General features: G+C 36.3%; 1 protein-coding gene and 1 pseudogene across 6 annotated transcripts in view; one reads left to right on the top strand and one right to left on the bottom strand.

Annotated features, from left to right (window-relative positions):
• The window catches only part of PDE4D (phosphodiesterase 4D), a 1,245,242-nt gene that overhangs the window by 826,939 nt on the left and 398,408 nt on the right, over positions 1-19,895 (top strand). The gene's annotated exons all lie outside the window — the stretch shown is intronic.
• LOC117025059 (leucine-rich repeat-containing protein 34-like) lies at positions 17,814-18,774 on the bottom strand (annotated as a pseudogene).

The following is a 19,895-nucleotide window of genomic DNA, read 5'->3' as shown; positions in this document are numbered from 1 at the left end:
CAGCTATATACAACGCTAACGCCACCATTACTAATTTTATAAAAAGCCATAATACATAACAAAGGGAAGAAGAGCTTCCCCCACCCCGTAATGGTATTTCAAATGTGTATTTAACAGTTTATCTACTCAAATTCATTTCTGAAAAACTGAATAGCTGTATTCCAAATCTTGCAAGATGATGCACATCTCTGTGTTTTTTTTTTTCTTCCTTTAGCTTGTGCTTGCATCACCTGACTAGCTCAGATTATTTTGTACTGGTAAAGCATGAAAATGTGAGATACAAAAGCAAGTAAAACCTATAGACTGACTGGCCTGCACACCTTGAAAGTTGTAGCACTTTTAAATCCATTGTATTTTACTTTGCTTCAACTGTTAACGTTTTTTTTTTTTGGCTCTTGCTGATGTCATAGATCCATTTTGTATGTCTGTTCACGGGTTAATGAAGAGATGCTGAAATCTGAGAGACCCAGGGAGCATCCAGAGTCGAGTATAAGTAATTAGCTCAAGAATTCTTCCCACAGAAGGGCTAGGGTAGTGTGGGGTGGGGAGTCATGCTCACTGTGTACACACACTGTGTGTCTGCTGTACAAAGGAAGGGAGCTGACTGGAGTAAAGTGGTTGTGATAGTTCTCCAAAAGGACCATCTCGACAGACTTCTTTTCAGACAAGCTCTTATACGAAATGCCATTGCAGAGAGCACAGAAATGCAGAGGAAGTGAACATGTGTTACTTGCATCCTACAATGTTAGAGGCAGACATTTCTCCTCCTGAGTTGTGCAACTCACCAGGTTTCACTTGTCCGCGGTTGCTTTAAGCTTAGAGTCAAGTTCATAGCCAAAGTAGAAATCTTCTTGATGTGCCTTTTTGTATTAGCCTTATTTCTGGTGCGCCTGTTTGTTCTCTTCCTGATCTACTTTCTGAAAATGGTAGCTTAGCTTGTGTGTCCTTAAAAACTGTTTTAAACTTTATCTGTGGAATCAGAGTGTGTACGATTAAGTAGACAGATAACTAGGAAAATGAGATAGCTGATAGCATCATTTGACCCATGAGGAAGCTGAATGTACGTAGCTTGCCCATAGTCACAGTGAGTCCCTTGTGTGAGGCGGATGCAAAGCCTGGCTGCTGACCCTGGCCTTCCACTCTGTAACGTGCAGTTTCTGCTTAACTGAGTACACATGACAATTTTAAATGATGGTTTTTCAGTCGTTAGTATTTCTCTGCACTTAATAATGTTCTTTCTGCTTGATATTTTCCTTCCCTTTTCACTTCCGGTAGTTCTACTCACCTTTCCAAGAATAGTTGGAAATACCTTGGAAGCCTCTTTTGGTTCTGAAAAAGCATCATTTTTACATCTCTAATGAGACTGCTTTGCCTTCTATTGTCAATACAAACGTTTCTTACTTCCCTGCCTCCTTATAGACTAGAATTTTATTTCTTTTCCTTTAACTTGGATCACGGGTTCTAAAAAGATTATCTTAAGATTTTAAATGGTGGACTTATGAGCTCTATTATCTTATGTCCCCTTCTAAGCATTCCTGAATTTTAGGCAACTCTTGGGTTGGGAACTAAAACACGAAGGCATATAAATTATATTTATAAAGTTAAGTTCTCAATGGAGGGAGAAAACATTTTTTTAATTATTTTTTTTTATTTCCCACTACAACACAAGTGTGTCAAGTATTGATTTACAATCAATGTGTAATAATAAGCTTCTGTTTGGGGGCAAGTGACCAAGGCATTGGATATTTAATCCTTTAAAGGTTCAGAGACCATTTCTTAAACGTATTTTCTATGCTCAGAAGGTAAAGCAATATATATTAATGGCTAAGGACATGGACATTTAAACCTGACTATTGCTTAAATCTCAGCTGTACTACTCTGAAGCTGTGTAACACTGAGCAAGTCACTTGATAGCGATGGACCCACATTTCTTCACCAATAAAATGGGGATAATAATAATAGTATCTGTCTCTTAAAGGTGGTGTGATGGTTAACTGAAATAATATATACGCATCAAGCAGAGTAGGGCACATGGTAAATATTTTATAAGTGTTATTTGTAAAGAATTAAATTAAGATGGCACAGAAAAACATCTCTGGTAACTAAGATGAAAAGTTTTCAGCTGTAAGTGGAGAAATATTTGATGATATTTCAAATATTTGAAAGCCTTTTTCTATTTCTGAAGAACAACCATGGAAAATGTATTGTACATTAGATAGTGATGTAGAGAAAAGACTGGGGGAGGTGAACATGGCAAATGAGTGGTGGGAGAGCAAACAAATCAAATAGGGTAATATGGTTTCCTAGGCAACAGTGTTTTCAGAATCCTAGAGGTGGCACATGCATTACGGAGTCCACAGCCGAGTCATATCCGTGAACCTATGTGAGGTAAATTTTAACAGGAAGTTGATTGTCTCTAAATTAAGCCAGGGAGTCCAGAAAAAAAAAGTATCATGATAGTGATCATAATTAAAGGGAATAGGACAGAGATGATATTTTCTGTAGGCTTGCTATTGTGGGATGGTGGAAAGCATTCAAAAAGGCTTAAATTCTTCTGCCAATACTTCAAAGTAGCTTTGATGGTTTTTATTATAGATGGCAACTTCATTTTAAAGAGAATTAGATTTTCAGAACCCGAGAGAATCAAGCAGCTGGCATAGCAGGTTATCTGAATTTGATCTGACTTGACACCAGGAAACCGGGAATGCCCAAGGCAGCCCTGCCTTCCATTTCTTTGTGCACTGTTTTGACAATGGTGAGAATGGCTGAGTATTAATCATTTTCTGACAGTGTTAGCTCTGATCTTATGCAAAAATAAAAGCATTTAGAAGTTTCCCTTTTTGGTCTTCATTCAGGGCATTTCTTCTAGAAAAACTATTCTACAGCAAGGTTATATATAGCTATACAACACCAATCTGGGGTGCCCAAAAATGTATACACATGACTTGTATTCATCTTTTGTTATCAGCATATATTGAATATTATAATTTTAATACAGTGTTTCCTTTCTTAAAATGTGTATACATATTTTGGGCACCTTCTGTATATGTACTTATACAATAAACATAAAAATATGCAACTGCAAAGCTTTTTAGAAGTCTTGTTTCAGGCATCATTTTTTGGAAGAGGGTTTTTGTTTTGTTTTGCTTTTTTTTTAATAAAAACTTATTGGTTGAGACTTAAATTTTAAGCCAGACTTTTATGTCCAAATGTAAATGTTAATTTCCTGGGTATATCTTTAAAAAATGCAGTGTGGGTAGATAAGCCAGATGTCCCTATCTTAATCATTCATACTCTTTAATAAATAACAGTGACGTACAGTGAAAATAAAGCCCAGATGACTAGAACGTTGCACAGATCATTGAATACACTATATAGTCATTTCTTAGTTTCCTGAATACTAGTAAATAATGCAAATTATCTTTTTATCTGTTCATCAGTCAAATGACAAGCGACCACTGTGTCTTCTATGAACTATGCACTACGCTAATGACTATAAAAACACACCGTTCGATATTACCATACCATCATTTGCTTTCATTTCTATTAGCCGAGGCTCTAGGCTTCTGTCAGAGATTCACATTTCCTCGAAGCTTTTTGAAGATCAAAACCAGAGCTGCGTTTGCCATGGTGGTTGATTAACTAACTGGTTTACTAGCTTGAGTCTCATGCATCATGGTGGCTATTACTGGTTGTCAAGTAGTGGTTGATGCATCATATAATCATGGATTTTTAGAACTCGCAGAGAAATTCAGAGCTTACCCAAGTGACATTTTACGGAAGAGAAAATGTGAAACAAATGACTAAGTGATTTCACCAGAGCCAGCCAAATAGTTTGTGTCAGAACTAAGGCTTAGACTATAGTCTGCTCACTTGTGATCTTCTGTTCTTCCTAGTATTACTGCATCACAGAAATGTACGAGATTAAAAGTGCCATCATGATGGTGCAGTATCTTAGATTGGCTGCTGCCATTGACTAAGGATGGCAGGAAGGAAGGGGCACAAACATCACCAGTATCCCTACTGCATTTATTTGTTCTAGAGTGATGCTGGACAATAAGAAAATAGGATTTGGCCCCACAAAGTCTCAATGGGGGCTCTGACTTGTCTAGGATTAGCGAGACTTTCTCAAAGTACAGAACTCTATAGTCACTGAGTCTTGAATGACAGGGAAGTCATTTTCCTAGATAGGACATTTACAGGACCAGTGTGGAAAAATAAAGATATGCTCAGCGCTTGGCTCTAGATATCCAGTCCATTACATGTTCGGCATAAAAACATAAACATTATTTACTGGATACTAAATCACCAATTAGTACTGGTTTTAAGATTAATACGTTTATTTGGCTTGGAGTATGCAGATGTAAAGCTCCCAGTGAAACATAGCTTTGACTTGTCTTCTTAGAATTTGCCAGTCATGGGGAAGCCTGGACCTCAGTGATGTTCTTCAGAGATGTTTTACTTAGTCGGGATTCTCCATAGTTGATGGTGCTGAGAAGAACAGCCAAACCAGGGGAGAAAGGAGAGCCGAGAGTCACGAGGGCTCCAAAAGGGGAAGAGATAGGGCCTAAGTGAAAACGAGGATGTGCCTGTCCTCAATCCCCAATAAATTGTGTCCTTCCTGTTGAACTGTAGTTATGTTGTCCCTCAAAGAGAAACCATAATACTATCTCTACATTGGTTCGATTTCAGTGTTTATACTGCTGATGTGTGCCCACTTAGTTAATGATCGTTAACATTGGCAGTAATAAGGAAGAAGAGAGTCTGGGTCTTTCTAGTTAATGTAAGACTCAGCCTTAGAGAGGCAAGGGGAGGTGGAGATGTGTGACTGAAACCAATATGATCCTGAGCATAGGGTGGGTAGAGCCTACTGTTGCCAGGCAACTAGCCTGAACATGTTATACATACAGGTGAGTTTGATGTGTGGTTATTTTGGCACCAACCAAAATGCCCTTCCCATTACCTCCTCCAGCCCCTGGTTGAAATGAGCCACTGGAAACAAAGGTGCCAGGAATGATTACCCCATCCGCAACTCTGGAAGAATGCTGCTGGTAGCTTCTCTCAGAAAAACGGAGGGAAAATGAAATTTTATAAAGTATTATCTTGTCTGCTCTAGGCAGGCCCTTGGGAATAGTAAAAGATTTTAAAGATTATGGGTATTTTTATCTATGGAATTTCAAAAGGGGGATGGAGTTAAGTTTATAAATGTAAGATGCTCATATATAGTCTTGTTTGAAAGATTTAAAAATTTATATATATATATATATGCGTTCATGTGTGAAATCATGATTAAGTTCATATGGTGTATAGTAAAATGTAGGTTTTTGTTAGGGAGGAGCAAAAAGAATGTAATTGTCATTCGAAAGATGTCTTTGCTTATGGCCATTAAGCAAAAGTCAGAAAAGTTTGCTCTACAATAGTAAGTTTTGCACACTTCTGAAATAAGTCATTGCCTAGGGCATCACAATAAATTCTTTGATCCATTTCAAAAAGAGCAAGAGAGAATCATTTATTTTTTTTCTTTCATTTAATTCACTTATTTTGATATATTTTTTATGAAAAATCTTGAATTTCTAAGAGCATATTCCCTTATTACTGTAAGGATGATTTTGTCTCATATATTTGTAATAGCACTGCAAAATGATTTCCTGTAGAGCTTATTACTGTAGCCAAGGTCATTTTAAAGAGAGTATTGTGAAGAACAATGCCAGAATAAATGACTCTCGTTGCCCTTAGCACTCATTCCCTAGAAAGAAGAGACTAGTAGACAATGATATAACTAGCATGTTTCAGTGAACACATCATTACTCAAATAACTGAAATAATTTTCCAAAATTATTTTTTAAGGAATTAAAACATGCAATGCTATATATATAATATAATAAGCCTGAAATGAACCCAACTATGAAGAAATGTATGTCATTTGTTAATTGACAACCCAGAGAGAGAATGAGTATTAAGGCGATGTTGGAGACTAAAGGTTTACCATATTTTGCCATGTATAATGCACTCCCGTGTAAAATGTGCACCCACTTTTTTGGCCCAGACTTTCAGGGAAAAATATCTTTTGTTTTAATTTTAATTTAAAATTTTATATGTTTTTCTTTAGGTACTTGTTTTCTATATTATGAAGGAATTTTGTTTATTTATTATTACATTTTAACTCATAAGCATAAATAAAAGAATTAAAAACATTTATATAGATATGGTATTAGTAATACCCATGTGTAATATACATTGTAATTTTTCCCTCACAAATTTGGGTAAAAAAGCGCGCATTTTAAATGGCAAAATATGATACTCAACAGTATTAAGTCTGCTACATGGATTTAAAACTTGAGAGTTGAAACCACTCTTCATGTTTTTGTTTTCTTTTTGAAGAAATATGTTTTATATGAACAAAGAATACAAAGAGAAAATCATACCTTCGAGCTGAAGAATGGTTTGAAAAAAAGGGCATGGGTACTAGTGATAGTAATGGGAACACCACATTGACCAGAGGTCCTCATTTTCTAAAAAATGTCAAATTATGGAATCTTGATGTTAAGAGACACCGTAGAATTATTCTATTTGAGTGGTTTTCAAACTGTGTCTTTGGGACACCTTTTCCCAACCACCACCCAGAGACACCTACAGAGCAAAGAAGAAGGGCCAGACATTTCATGGAGATTTCCATTTGGAGGATTCCCAAGGCCTGATTCAACTCCCATTTTAGTGATGAGGCAGGTGCATCTCAGAGAGTCTGGTGTTTATCCTGATTGAGAGACACATAGCTGGTTGGTGCCAATTCCAGACTAGACTTCCTGATTCACATTTTTTTTGTTGGTGTTGTTACCTATATTATATTACTTCTCAAACTATTAGAAATTGTAACTGCCGTGTTGAGAAGTAGGACTCATAGAGTTCATTCAGAAAACATTTGTCTTTCCCTCCCTTGACCTTAAAACCCAATGGAGAGGTGAGAACCAGAATGCCTACAACCTTAGCAAAAGAAATCCTCACTTGAATTTTGTGTCACCCCTTTATGAGTCTGTCTGGCCGCTTTTAGAAGCTGGGATGTGGGATGTCACCTAAGGGTCAGAAAAGCTGTACCTTTACAAATTCTTGGCGTGATCTAATGACTCCAAGGCTTAGGATTATTTGCCTTCTATTGTTTTGTTTTTGGCCTTTTTAGGACCTCTGGTGAAACAAGAAAGAGCCCCCACAGACACCTTGGCTCAGAGCAGTTGTTGAGTTCAAGCGTACAATGTGCATGGTGCTGCCTGGTCGGTGCTGTCCCGATTGCTTTGCAAATACGAAAGCCTGTATGTAGGACTTGCCTTTAGTCCATTCCAAGACAAGAGAATGCCATACATTATTTTACTCAGGGCAATTTGCTTGTAAGGAAGTAGACAACATAAAGGCAGGGATCACCTGCCAGGTTGATTATCATTACATGCCGGCACACAGTAGGTGCTCCATAAGTGAATGTATGAACAGAAATCTGTTAAAATTAGCTCAAGTACAAGAGATGTATTGGAAGGATACAAAACAATTTGAATAAAATAACATGCTAAAAGGTAATGCCTGGCTTCATAGGATGTTCCATCCTGGCATGTCGGTTCCATTACCTTCTCTGGTGGTAAATCTCTGTGACCCAACGTGACTATACACAATGCTGATGTCACTATAGTGCCCATCAGGAATGAGGAGAAGTAGAAATGTCCTTGAATAGCCTGAATTGTACCAGAATCTGGGTGTGGGGTGATAATGGGAAATAAAATAAGGGACATGAACCTGTGACATTGGCAGGCAATGTTTTTAGTAAATCTTAGATCATTCAGAGAGCATGAGGGAGCATTATCTCCACTGTCACACTATACAACCTGAAAGGATAGTTTTTCAAAGAGAAATACATATGTCTATGTACAATAATATTGCCAAAGGAAACATCATTTTCTCTTATGTCAATTATTTTACCTTTTATAATAATTTCAAAAATTTAAAAATATGCCTGAATAGTTGAGTGAAAAAAACTAATAAACTTTTGAGTATTAGAATATTCATGGAAAAAAACAAACTTGTAGAATTTCTCCTTTAATGAAGTTATTGAAATGTTCACACTTAGAAAAAAATCTTGGTACTGAAAAAACAGGGTTAAAAAAGACAACTTCCAAAAAATGTCTTCTGTGAGTACGAAAATCAATTTGTATGCCACAAAAGATTAGTCAAGTAGTCAGAGAACAGGGCAAGAAAATCCTTAGCAGTGGAAATTAGAAATTAATTTGCATACCTCAATCTGCATTTACAGGATAAATGCCAGGGTTATTCTATTAGAAGATATTTTTATAAGTTAAGTATTGCTTTGGTTAAAATTATGTCTGGGGGTGGCCGGTTAGCTCAGTTGGTTAGAGCATGGTGCTGATAACACTAAAGTTGCCGGTTCAATTCCCCATGGGCCACTGTGAGCTGCACCCTCCTTAAAAAAAATCAAAAAAAATTATGTCTGGATAAACTCTTACTTTTCATGACATTGCAGATGTTTATCAGTTTTCTGACAGTGAGAAAAGCATAAGCAGCTGAAATTGGCTTATAGCCCAAAATCCTAGTGCAGAAATACATTTTACTTTGCCACCCACCAAATATATTCACACACATATATACAAGTATGTAAAGTTAACTGAGACAAAAGTTTTGCAAAGTTCTCCTTACTCTTACTACATGTGATGAATCTAATTTTTCTTTTTTTTAATTAAAGTTTATTGGGGTGACAATTGTTAGTAAAGTTACATAGATTTCAGGTGTACAATTCTGTATTACATCATCTGTAAATCCCATTGTGTGTTCACCACCCAGAGTCAGTTCTCCTTACTTCACCACATATTTGATCCCCTTTACCCTCATCTCCCACCCCCTACCCCCTTTACCCTCTGGTAACCACTAAACTATTGTCTGTGTCTATGAGTTTTTGTTTCTCATTTGTTTGTCTTGTTCTTTTGTTGTTTTTGGCTTATATACCACATATCAGTGAAATTATATGGTTCTCTGCTTTTTCTGTCTGACTTACTTCGCTTAGCTTTATAACCTCAAGATCCATCCATGATGTCAAAAATGGTCCTATTTCATCTTTTCTTACCACTGCAAAAAGAATAAAATACCTAAGAATAAACTTAACCAAGGATGTGAAAGATCTATATGCTGAAAACTATAAGACCTTTTTAAAAGAAATTGAAGTAGACACAAAGAAATGGGAAGACATTCCGTGCTCATGGATTGGAAGAATCAACATAGTTAAAATGGCCATGTTACCCAAAGCAATATACAGATTTAACGCAATCCCCATCAAAATCCCAATGGCATTTTTTAAAGAAATAGAACAAAAAAATCATCAGATTTGTTTGGAACCACAAAAGACCCTGGATAGCCAAAGCAATCCTAAGAAAAAGAACAATGCTGGAGGTATCACACTCCCTGACTTTAGCTTGTACTACAGGGCAACAGTAATCAAACCAGCATAGTATTGGCAGAAAAACAGACACATAGACCAATGGAATAGAATTGAGAACCCGGAAATAAAACCACATAAGTATGGACAGATAATTTTTGACAAAGAAACAAAAAACATACAATGGAGAAAAGAAGGCCTCTTCAATAAATGGTGCTGGCAGAATTGGAAAGCCATGTGCAAAAGAATGAAACTGGACTGCTATCTGTCACCATGTACCAAAATTAATTCAAAATGCATCAAAGACTTAAGCATGAGACCTGAAACAATGAACTGCATAAAAGAAAACATAGGTACTAAACTTATGGATCTTGGGTGCAAAGAGCATTTTATGAATTTGACTCCAAGGCAAGGGAAGTAAAAGCTAAAATAAATGAATGAGACTATATCAAACTTAAAAGCTTCTGCACAGCCAAAGAAACCATCAACAAAATAGAGAGGCAACCAACTGAATGGGAGAAGATTTTTGCAAACAGTGCCTCCAATAAGGGGCTAATATCCAAAATATACAAGGAACTCATGCAACTCTAATTTTTCTTTTAGTTTTAAAATTTGTCACAACACATGCCGTTTGATTTACAACCTTCCCATTGGTCATGAACCCACAATTTGAAATATGCTGACCCAAGGTAAAAATGCAAATGAAGATCTTGAAAATGTTGTCAAGTATGGAAAGGTAGATAAATAGAAAAATTGCATTATTTTTCCTTTCTTTCTTCCGAAGACAGATCGGAGGGAACTAGTCTAAAATGTAGATAGGCATTGATCTGGAATCAGTTAGACTTAACCATGGCTAGTAAAGGCAGACTATCGTCTTAGTATAGTATCTGCCTAAGATTTGTTGCGGCATGGATCTTCAAACCCTAGAAGCACCCAGGGAACATTGAAAAAATGTGGAAGTCCAGGTCAATTGAATCAGAATCCTATTTAAAAAAAAAAAAAAAATTATTGGGGAATATTGGAGAACAGTGTTTTTCTCCAGGGCCCATCAGCTCCAAGTCATTGTCCTTCAACCTAATTGTGGAGGGCACAGCACAGCTCCAGTCCAGTCGCCGTTTTCAATCTTAGTTGCAGGGGGTGCTGCCCACCATCCCATGTGGGAATTGAACTGTCAATCTTGTTGTTGAGACCTCATGCTCTGACCAACTGAGCCATCTGGCCACCCCTCTGGCAGCTCATTGTCTTCAATCTAGTTGTTGAGGGCACAGTTCACTGGCCCATGTGGGAATTGAACCAGCAACTCTATTGTTCAGAGCTCTTGCTCTAACCAACTGAGCCATCTGGCCACCCCCAGAATCTTTGATCATAGGGCCTGAGCACCAGTGTTTTTAGGAAGCTTCCACTAATATGCAGCTAGGGTTCAAATCATCACTGATAACTCTGAGTCCATGCTTATGTCTTGTGCATTGAATACTTTTTGCTCTAACAATTCTTTTTTATGTGATATTTTATGAGATGCTTCATGTGCATCACCCAAGAGCAATAGATATTAAATATTACCAAGGTTAGACTGAGTAAATAATTATGCACATCAATGACTCTTATATTTTAAGATACTTATTAAAGTATTATAGCTATGATTTGTTTATTAAAAATATTACAAGAATCCATTGACAGGAGCAAGGTATACGTTAAGTACTAATTTGCTAATTGAATATGGCTCGTATGGCTCGGGAGAAACCTAATTAAGTAATTAAATCAAATGGATACTTTTGAATATTTATATGTATTCAAATAATACACTTAAATAATCTTCAGATATTCTATTATCTTTCAAAATCAAAAATGAGCGCCATAATTTGTCATAGATTTTAATGTCGTTGCACAGGCACACAGTCTAACTTTTAATCTCTGTGGTATGTAATGGCAGAACTGTTTTCCACAGTGTCGCGAACATTTAGTAAACTAATTCAGAGTTTTACCGTATTAACAAAGAGGATCTTTCTGTACCCAATTTAATAAAAAGATAAAGTTATTTATAGTTAACATATCCATTTTTCACACATAAACAGTCATGAAGTTCTTAAAAACAGGTGGTTCTTTTAGATAATTTCAGTATATACTCGGCAATCTCATTTCCAAATTTAGATATTTTTAATCTGTCTAAAAAAGAGTAGTGTGGCTATAAACCTCAGGTCTGTGCTTATACAAATTGTTACTACTTCTAATTAGATAATACTCTGGCAAAAATTACTAGTGCCTTAAAGGAGAATAAGTATGGATATTCCCTTATGATAATTACTAAATGTTGACTAAACCAGTTTTTTTTTTTAATTCTAAGAGTTGGATACTTGAACTTAAACAAATCTATTTCTTTTCATCTCATTAAATTATATACACTTTTAGCTTTCGTTCGTTTGATCAGATATATGTGAGCATATTTCTTCCTTAATATCTTTATAACATTAATAATCTGTCCCTTTGCATATAAAATCTTTTCAAGAATAAAACGTAGTGAATCATATACATGTGATTATTTTATGAGAGTAAAATCAATTTAGTAGCCACAGCAGCACAGTCAGTGAAATACGCAAGTTATAAAATGTTTATCTCAATATGACTATCAAGTTATTTTTCTCTAAAACAGTATTAATATTCTCATTCTAATTTTCTGTGGGTGGGTTTTAAAGATGCCTTCAAATATTCCCTGTCATCTGTGAATAGAAATTCATGTTCTTGAATTGAATAATGGTATAATTTTGTGTTCCCTAGATTGTATTTGTAGACTGATGGTCCCATTGTTCTCTTTTCTGTGTTACTGTTACTTCTGAATATTTATCTACAGGTTGTTGAAATTTATCATGAGATTTAATCCAATTACCTTCTAAAACGACCTATTTTTACATGTTTTAATGCTATTGAGAAGTGTAGTTTGCAAACAATATTTCAAAGTTTTGTCTATTTAAAATGTCGCATGGGTTATTTATTTTACAAGTATCGGCTACATAGACTCTATATAAAAATGTCCTCTTCCCCCTCATGAAACTGTTGTTGTATTGATGTTGAGCTGCGTAATGGGAATGGGGTGAGATGAACATTTGATCACGTGCACTGTGGTTTTCTAAAGTGTGTGATCCAAACCCACATTTAAAGCAAATGCAATGCCAAATGGGCAATACTTGATACAAGATTGTGTTGCTCGTGAACTTGCCAGCCAAACACGATCCCATCTCAGGCTAGTGCTTTTTTAACAGTGCCAGAGGAGACTAATTCCAATGGGGGGTTCATTTGAACATATCCAGCCAAATGGCCAAATGTTAAGGTTCACTGTGAAAAATGTACATGTGCTTGCCTTTTGCAAATGATGTATTTCCAGGCATTCACCAGGCCTATTATAATCCGTTAATATTTTTTTTTAAATAATTGTTATACTGAAATATATTCTACATACATGAAAGTACCTAGTTATAAGTGTACAACTTGATGAATGCCCACGAAACAAATATATCTATGTAACCATCATCCAGATCAAGAAATAGAGTATTATCAAGTCTCTCAGAAACCCCGAGGTGCCATACTCCAATCACCGCTACCCTACTATCAAAGGTAACCAATATCCTGACTTCTATCATATTAGATCAGGTTTTATCTGTTTGGTTGTTTTTTGTTTGTTTGTTTGTTTTAATGTTTATGTGTTTGTTTTTGTTTGTTTTAACATTTATGTGTTTTTGGCGAAGTGTTGTTTTTTTCTAAGCTATTTTATAATAGCCAGAAGCAGAACTCAGTTAAATTTTAATTTCACCATTTTCTCCATAAAATGGTTGCTGGGAAGAAACTCCTGCTTCTCATTCATTCTCTACACTATGACATACATAACCAGGCTTTAAGAGCCTTGATTTGTGTCATTTTTGTGCTCGTAAAGTTTTTGAAACATCTAGTTTGGTTCTTTACACGTTCATTACATAACTTTTTTGTATGGTTTAATAATAAAATGGAAACAGCCAGAAAGTTGTGTGTTTGGGGCGGGAGGGGGAAGAGTGTTTTTAAAAGAATGTCTTGTAACTTCCTTTAGGGCTTACATGAAGCACACCATAGTAGCTTGAGGATATGGAGGCATATAGCAATCAATAAGCCCAGTCCTGCAGTAATTGAGTCTGGACATCTTTGATTCTGACAGTCAAGAAAAGTACTGCGTAGGAGATTAAGCCAAGTTTTCTTTGTTCATCTTTTTATATAGAGACACATGTGGGCCTTAGGGGTGGGGTAGAAAACAGAATCCTCAGTCCCTCTAAGACATTTTCTCCAAACCTTTTGAAATCAACTCTGATTCACCTCAAGTTAGTTTTCCTGCTTTGCAAAGCTAATTTGGCATAAGTCAGTTCAAGGTGGCAGAAGTAAAAATTCTTGACATGCCTCATATTGATCTTAAGGTGAAATTAAGGCTACAGATTTGTCATCCATCAGAGAGTTGTGAAATCAAGTGTAAGATTATGCATTATACTTTTCTACTTTCTGTAGGGTCGATATTTAGCCATGGTTCTTAGCCTTCTTTTGGATAAGAGACCCCTTTGAGAATCCAATTAAGTCTATATGCCTTCTTTTCTGAAAGATGCACAGAGACACACATGATTTAGCTATTGGCTTAATCAAGTCACAGACCCCCTTAAGCTAATTCATGAATCCCTTTGGGGATCCTTGAGCCTTACTCTAAGGTTTTTATTCTAAATTCTAAAACTCTAAAGTTCACTAATGGAAAAATCTGAGAGTGATGAAGATATGTCCCTTATTATAGTTCTCTAGGCAAGGAGACTACACAGCCTTCATCATTTACCCCTTCCTCGGTTTTATTCTCCTCCTTTATAACTTGAAGATTTTTGTTTTTGTTCCTTTAATTTTTTTCTTATTTCTAAATCCAGATTATCCTGCCTCAGTTTACTTTCTTTTAGTGAAACAGAATGCATTGCTTTGGGAAAAAACATATTAGCACCTCTCTAGTGGGGAGAAAAAGAAGATACAACCCTGTTTCTATACTTGAAGATAGTCATTTAGCCGAGTTTTAGTTGCTTTTTATATTTGAACTTAGATATTGGGGATAATTAGCCTTTTTTGTATAAAATTCTCCATGACTTCAGATATTAATATTTTATTACTTTGGTTACACATTGCACAAGTCAGGATGAGCTAGAATATTCTGCAGCAATCCAAAATCTTAATTCTTAATACAATAGTTTATTTCTTACCTTTTCTATGTAGTCAAGATAAATAGGCAAGGAGGCTCTGCTCACCATAGCCAATCTGGGACCCAGGGTGGCTAATGCTCCATTTCAACACTAGCTTCCACAATTAGCTTAACAGATAAAAATAATGTAGTTAATCAGGCTTAGGATCTTAAAAACTTCACCCAAAAGTGACAGTATTACTTCTGCTCAAATCCATTGATCAAAGTATATCACATATCTATGCCTGACATCAAAGGGGTGGAGGGTGTACCCAGAAAGATGAGAACTAGGAGTATTTGGTAGACACATTTATTGTGGTTTCACTCTTTTCTGGACTGCCCCTCGCATTTCCCCTAACGTTTTGGAGGTTTGGTTGTAGTTAAGCAAGAAAAAGAAGCTTCAGCCATGTTATCTATATTATATAATATACCTGAACTTAAAATAAAAAGGTACACAATGGCATATAATGAACTTTAAAGAAATAAAATACAAGCAGGAATTTTTAAAATTTGAACGTAACACTGAATTAGTCTTATTAGTATTATGTTACTCTAGGTCATTGACACTTGTAATAACACATGTACTGTGATTTAAATTACATAGGAACATGCCCCTCTCTACTTACCTTTGAAATTCTTAGTCAAGATCAACTTTTATGGAAAAAAATGAGTTAAGAGTGAATACAATATCTAGAATACATTCTGGTTTGTTTATAAATTCTAAGCTAAGCTCTATATGGGAACCGTCAAAGGAATAATGTCAGTGTTGCTCCATTTTTTAATTCAGCAGAACTGGCTCCTGTTGTCCCACTTGGAGTAACATGTTGAGGTGATGAGCAACTTGGCAAATTTCCTTGGTCGTTTTCCTCTAATAGTTCATTTTAGAGCATCCTTAACGGTCTGCACCTTTCTTTTAGCTTGAGCATTTGCTTGAGGGTGATGAAGAGTCATGATGACAGATTGGATGAGGTCTAGCTTCACAGATTTCTTAAACACATATGAAATAAATGCAGATCTATTGTCAGAAGTAATAACATCTGGAAATCTATCCATGGGAAAGCCCTGGTACAAAGCTGTTTTTGTTGAAGCAGAGGTATTTTGAGAAGGTAGCCCCAATTAGCAAGAAATTCTTGTCTTTGCAAAATAAATAGAGATTCTGACAAAGTCTTCTTGACTGTGTTCCATAGGAAGGAAAGATGTCATTGATGGATTATGTGGAGTGGTCTGGAGTTGGCTGCCATTTTCTAGATAATCAATTATGGCCTTTAGATATAATTGTTAGTGTATATATCATCATTCAAAAATTCCTGAGTAAATTGCATTTATTATTACTGGAATAACATGATGAATATATGATGTCTCTCTTTTAAACACTGAAAGTTGAAGAACAAAACTTTGATTAGACACTGGGGTCTAAATTGTATATTCGTTCAGATGAAACTATGAGAATAAATTGGCTCACTGAGCTGGTTAATGTGAGAAAACAAACATCTAGAACAATCTTGAGGATATCCTCAGCTGTAGAGCTAAAGAGGGAAAAAGAGATGGAGCAGATACAGGAAAGAATTCAAAGTGCACTTCCCACAAATACTAAAACAGAAGAACATGTTGTATACCACTGAGATGTAGAGGTTATAAAGGAAGTGCTTTCGAACTGACAGTGAGAACAGTGAAATGATGAATTTCGGGAAGCAATAAACCCCACATTACTGGTAAGTAATCACTTGCCAGGGGAAAAAAAAAAAAAAAAAAAAAAAAAACGTTTAGCATGGGGTCTATTTATATTCAGTTGCCTGTAAGGAGTACTTCAAAGTTATGTCAACCTACCTGTTATTTCCCAGATTTCTTTTTATCAGGATCCATTCTTTAACATTGCTGGGAATAATCAGGCTCTGCCCAGAAGTTTTTCCTTACTTAAAGAAAATTAAATTTTGCCCTTTGGACTATGTTTATACCAATTTTGGACTAATTTTGTGCTTTGAACTAATTTGCCCTTAATCACTGTAACAAATACAGTTTATTAGGTACATATTCTAGGCTTTCTTCTAGGTTATTATTTCTTCCCTCCTATATTTCTTTTTTCTTTTTCTTTTGTAAGAGAAAATAGAATGATTCAAACTGGATGGAACTACGTTAAGGGTCATAAACCTAGCTTTCTCTGACATGAAAATCTGTGCTTATAACGAGACTAAACTCATTCCTATTTATAGTGTCTGGTGGGATTAAATAGATGGGAGTTGCATGTAAGAAAGTAATCCTTCTCCTACAATTTGCTTTTAGCCCTTATTTTCCATGTATGTTGAGAGTATTTCTAGTCAGAATTCCTATCTTTTAAAGCTGTGAACAAGTGGCACTCGGTCTCCAGTAACTTTTTAATTAGTTTGTGAAATATTAGCCCTTTAATTAGGCCTGGTATGGTTAGCTAGCTGTCTTCAGCACACATTTTAGGTAGGCATTAGTACTGTAATATGGAACTGGTTTACGATGTTAATTTTAAAGTTTACAGGAAGACAAGTTTTATGAACTTTGTTGAGAGACTTTATGACCTGTCAAAAACAATTCATAAAATTCCTATTTTGAAGGGGAAATTAAAAGTCAAGGTGAAGGAAAGGTCATATTCATGCATTTGCAGGAGATGAAGGGCATAGATAAGATGCCTTTGAAAGTTAATGAGAAAGCTACTTGTCAGGCAAGCCATTCAAGAGTAATGTCCGCAAGTAAAATGGGTTGTTGCCTTTGGGGAAATGATTTACACTGTATGAAAACAAAGAAAATCATCTTGGTTTAGGAGCTGGGATGAGGGCACACATCTCTCTTCCAATTATTTGGCTCTCGCTTCTTTCTGTTTTCAATATCAGCCTTTGCATATGAAGAACACTGTCCAAACTGGGCTTCCAGTCAGGTGTGTACTTGGTATGATTTTAAACAATAAGATTGGTATGGGATGCTTCAGTGAAAAGGCATATGTACTTTAGATTTGTATTTACATAACTTTTTTTTTCCATAATGGACAGTTATATCTTTTACGCATTTGACAAAAGTCACTTGTTCTAATGTATGAAAGAAAAAAATAATAGGCAAGAAAATTGTACTCTGTGAACATAGTAAGACAAATATATGTGGAAATTTTTTAGAGCATATTTTTCATAGATGTCAACATATTGTACAAGACTAAATAAAACCTGCACTAGCTGAGTGGGTACAAGTTTCTCCATAAATTGGTGTCCCGTGATAGTTCTTTTAAAGGCCATGGGAGACTCCTGCAAGATACCCCGTCCATCCACCAGAAACGGCTCCACAGCTGTATTGTCTGCTTTTACACAGCCCATTTGAATGAAGTCTCACTAAGCCACACAGGTAGCCTCCTCAAATTTGTTTCCCCAAATGTGGCTATTACAGAGTGTGGGATTTGTTTTTATTCGTTGTGAAAGTGTAATACGTCCCTGTCCCTCTGTGTTGTTTCTGACTACGACAACCAGCTGACCTCAAGGTAGTGCAGGCCTTCTTTCAGATACAGAGTAGCACATAACCGTTTTATACCACACTTTCTTACGTGTAGCATGCTTACACATGTGTAGTTCAACAAGGCAGTGATTTTCTTTTAACATGTGGCCTCAATGAACTGTGGACCCTTCCTGTTCACTGTACAGTATAGGTTGGTTTAGGTTTATTCCTTTAATCGTTTGGTTTTGAGTTAGGACTATAGCTATCACACTTTATATTCCCAGGTCACAGTCACCCAGATCTAACTTCTCTAAGGATGAATCAATTTGTAGGATTGCCGCAAAAAAATTCCATTTTTATTTTTGATCTTGTTTCCAGATATTCTTATGTATTTCAGAGTTCTAGTCTTCTGGAGTGCTTTAGCAATCAATTGTCCACCTTCAGGCCAAATATCATTAACCATTATTATATGGATTCATCTCTAAAATTCTGGAAAGAATCCCCAAATCTTTACCTGTTACTCTTGCCACTGGCATTAAGTGATTGCTACCAGCAATGTTAAATGTGATTCCTTACAATCCCTTTGCAATTTCTTCATCTACTCCTTGGAGTACATGAAATATAAAAGGGTTAATTTTCTGGAACTTTTCCATAGATTTTTATAATGTTCCTGGAGACTGCCAATAGGTTCTGGAACTTCCTTCAGGACTATCTGTCACACAAAGGGAGGACATGCCATGGGAACTTGGGGCTCTCCTGCCGTTGGGGGGGCACCCCAAAGTTCTGGCCACAGCTGGGGTTCCGAGGACTTTTTCTAGCTGCCCCACCTTGGACCCCCAGCCTGCTGGGAGGAATGGCTGGCGCAATCTGGCAGCTTAGGCTCCAGCGCCCATTGCAAGTGTTTCTTCTGGGCCAGTCAGGCATGGAAGAAGCACATCCTGTCTCTTACCGCTAGAATGGGCACAGAATCGGGGCGGGAGTAGGGGACTGCGACTTGGCTGGGGCAGCCTCCTCTGGGCTGTCTGTTTACTTTTTATAGTTTAACTGGCTACATGGAAACAAAGTCTGCTTAATAAAGTGTTATCTTTTGGAAGGCAACATGCATAATTAAAGGAATATGTGATTTCTCTTTTTGAAAAACATAGCCTTTTCCTTCTCTTTTCCTGTGTTTTTCTCACCTTCCTGTTGTCTGACTTGCTTCTAACAGGGATACTTATGTCCTATCCCTAGTCATTGTATATATATTTTAAACCATTTTAATGTGAAATAAAGCAAGTTGCCATTTCTTAACCTTTTTTTTCATAAATACAAAAATAGAATCTTGTAAACAAATTATCTTGAACACAAAGTAGCTACCTTTGGAAGCTTGGCTACTTTGGGGCTGTAATATATTACACTACCACCGTAAAATTAAAGAAAAAGAAAAAGTGGTACTAGAGGAAGGCCATAGTTAGATCTGACCGAACTGCTTGTCACTTTATATTCTTTAGGACTTTTTAACCATCTTCCTTTTTTGGATGATGCATTTTGTAGCTGCTGTCACTTGTGCAATTGGAAAGGGAAAAGGAAATGAATAACATACTTTGAAAAAGTATAGAGGGATTGAGTCTATGATGATCCTTAGGATTTGCAGAAGCCTTTAAAGCTATTTGTGCCTCTTTGTGGTGCTTTGTGCCTTTTGTCAGTTAATATTTCATCTTTACTCCATGTTTACGTTCTAAGATACAGGAGACGTTTTTTAAGTTGTTCTAATGACCTCTTTCCCCACTGTACCCACAAGTCTTCTAGCTTCTGGCCAACCCTATCGGC

Source organism: Rhinolophus ferrumequinum, chromosome 7 (assembly GCF_004115265.2).
Source record: "Rhinolophus ferrumequinum isolate MPI-CBG mRhiFer1 chromosome 7, mRhiFer1_v1.p, whole genome shotgun sequence".
In the NCBI taxonomy this organism is placed as follows: Eukaryota; Metazoa; Chordata; class Mammalia; order Chiroptera; family Rhinolophidae; genus Rhinolophus; species Rhinolophus ferrumequinum.
This window is presented reverse-complemented; position numbering and strand designations above follow the sequence as displayed.